The following is a 2621-nucleotide window of genomic DNA, read 5'->3' on the forward strand; positions in this document are numbered from 1 at the left end:
GGTACTACAGGATACAGGAGCTGTAAAAAGTAGTTCTCCCCCTTAAAGGTAAATACATTACAACAAGGGCTTCCACTCCCTTAACATCCAGCAGGTGTGTAACCACAGGAAGATCATCCTGTATGTTTGCGCCAAGTTCCCTGGCAGTTGCCATGACTCCTTTATCCTGCGGCAGTCTACTGTGCTTCAGCTCTTCAAACCGCCAACCCAACTTTCCGGATGGCTACTTGGTGACAAGGGCTATCGCCTGAAAAAGTGGCTCATGACACCGATTAGGAGGCCATTAAATGAGGCTGAGGAGCGGTACAATGTGAGCCACATTTCCACCAGAAGCGTCATTGGGCAAACCATCGGCTTTCTCAAAAAGTGATTCTGATGCCTCGACAGGTCTGGTGGAGCCCTGCAGTATGCACCAGCCACGGTGTCCAGAATCATCGTCGTCTGCTGTGACTTGCATAACATCACACAGCAGTATGGCTTAGCGCTGCCTGAGGAACAAGTGGCTCAGCGCAGAGCATCCTCGGAAGAAATGGGGAAAGACGAGGAGAAGGAGGAGGACAATGAGAAGGAGGAGGACAACGAGGACGAGGAAGAGGAGGAGGCATGCCTTGCAGGGCCGGATGTGGCCAATGCAACAGCACTCGAGTACATTGCTGGCCATCACGCAAGGGATGTACTCATCCATGCCAGATTCGTGTAAGCTTAAACTTCAAACACAGCATATGGCTATGAATCTGTGGACGACCTTCCTAAAATGCCATACATCATTCTCCAATAAACAGTGATTTCCTAGCAATCTCAGCATCATCATTACAAATGCAAGTCGCCCTCAGCCCTCAATGTGCAACTTCCATTTCCCAGAACACATAGGCCAGAACTTCAACTGTTTGCCATCACTTTTGTTTAATAAAATCACAAAAGGATGACAATGGCAAATATACAACAGAACAAAACACCCAAGTGAATACGTTTGTGACTATTTGTGTGTTAGCTTCCTCTTATGTGTGCTTCTACGTGGTGCTTCCCCTGTGGCTTCAGCAGATGTAGAGGCACCTTGCTCACTTTGCTGCTGCGCCTGCTTAGATGCCTTTGGCGGGCGTCCTCTGGGTTTGGGAGCTTGGGAGGGCTCTGCAACAGTCTGCTTTTCCTGCGGATGTGCAGGGGCTGAGACGGCCATCTCAGTTGGGTGAGGAATCTGGGGCTCTGACCGAGGGCTCCGCAGTGGCATGGCCGTATAAGCGCTTGGAGAGGAGCCCACACTTCCTTGTTGTCTGCCACCAACATCCCTCTCATGGGTCACCCACACTTCACTGCTAGCAAGTGGCTGAAGAGCATCTTGCTGAACATCGGTGGGGCCATGAAGACCTTTCTCTGTACTGACAATCCTCATAACGGGGACGTCCATGTACCTCTGGTGTCTCTCCTCAATAAATGCCCATCTATCCTCCATAGAGACCATCTATTTAGAAGAGTCACCATGTTTTCGATAGTCTGGCGAGTTATGTCCTCCATGGAGGTTGCCACCCTCTCCATGGCAGCACGTTCATGCGCCATTACCTCCACCATGGCATTGCTCATATTTGAGATGGACTCCTCCATTCTCTGCACACTCACAGTTACCGTGGATGCAAACCCTGTCAGAGACTCCTGAAGTTGCTGAAGTTCCAGCACCGCTCTCTTTCTGGATGGCCCCAGAGGCACAAGTGGAGTTTCAGTGAGAGTGATGGAGTGACTGTGAGGAATCCATAACATAGAAGATTAGAGGGAGACCAAGATGGAGTGAGGTGCCAAGAAGAAGCTGCCTCCCTGTGCATTGTTAGTTGTTGTCATTGCATAACAGTGAGAGCAAGTGTGAGGGGTGCATAGGCAGGATGGTGAGGTGGTTCAGTACAGAGAGAGAGACAGGTGGATAGGTAAGGGTGCAAGAGAAGTAAGGGTAAGGTGGGATGTGGAGGAGCAGGCTTACAAAGCAGAGTGCTGGTGATGAGAAGAGAAGGGAAGCAGATTGAAGGTAAGTGTGATGTGATACTCACTTTTGATGATCACAGAAGATCATTAAACCGTTTCCGGCACTGGACCCAGGTGCGTGAACATATGGACCGAGCGCTGATCACCTCAGCAATGTGCAGCCAGGCTGCCTTTGTTTGCTGAGGAGGTTTCCTCCGGCCATCGGGGGGCGGGGGGGGGGGGGGAAACAGAATCTCCCTGCGCCCTCTTACTCCCTCTACAAGAGTTTGGAGGGGAGTCCTCATTAAACCGTGGAGCAGCCTTGGCTTTTGCAGCACTCATTGTAGCCTGGACCCATTCAAACACAAGTAGAAACGAGAAATGAAAAGCTGAGGCTGCATGGGCCCCTTAAAAACAACTGCAGCAATGACGTCATCAGAGGCGACTAACAGACCCGATCCCAGTCATTGGATCGGGCAGCGCGCACAACGGCACTTAATAGGCCACTTAAATTAAAATCTCAATAGGGCAGCGGCTGAAACTGGCAGCGAGACTGGAACCCGCCCACCAGGCAACCCGACTCCAACCCGCCTCCTCTATTAAATTCGCAGCCATTGACTAGTTGCTAGTTGACTATGAGGGGCAGTTTTCAAGCTCGCTTGCCGTGACTCGAG

Source organism: Somniosus microcephalus, chromosome 24 (assembly GCF_052327205.1).
Source record: "Somniosus microcephalus isolate GS21.2 chromosome 24, FLI_Smic_1.0, whole genome shotgun sequence".
Taxonomy (NCBI): Eukaryota; Metazoa; Chordata; class Chondrichthyes; order Squaliformes; family Somniosidae; genus Somniosus; species Somniosus microcephalus.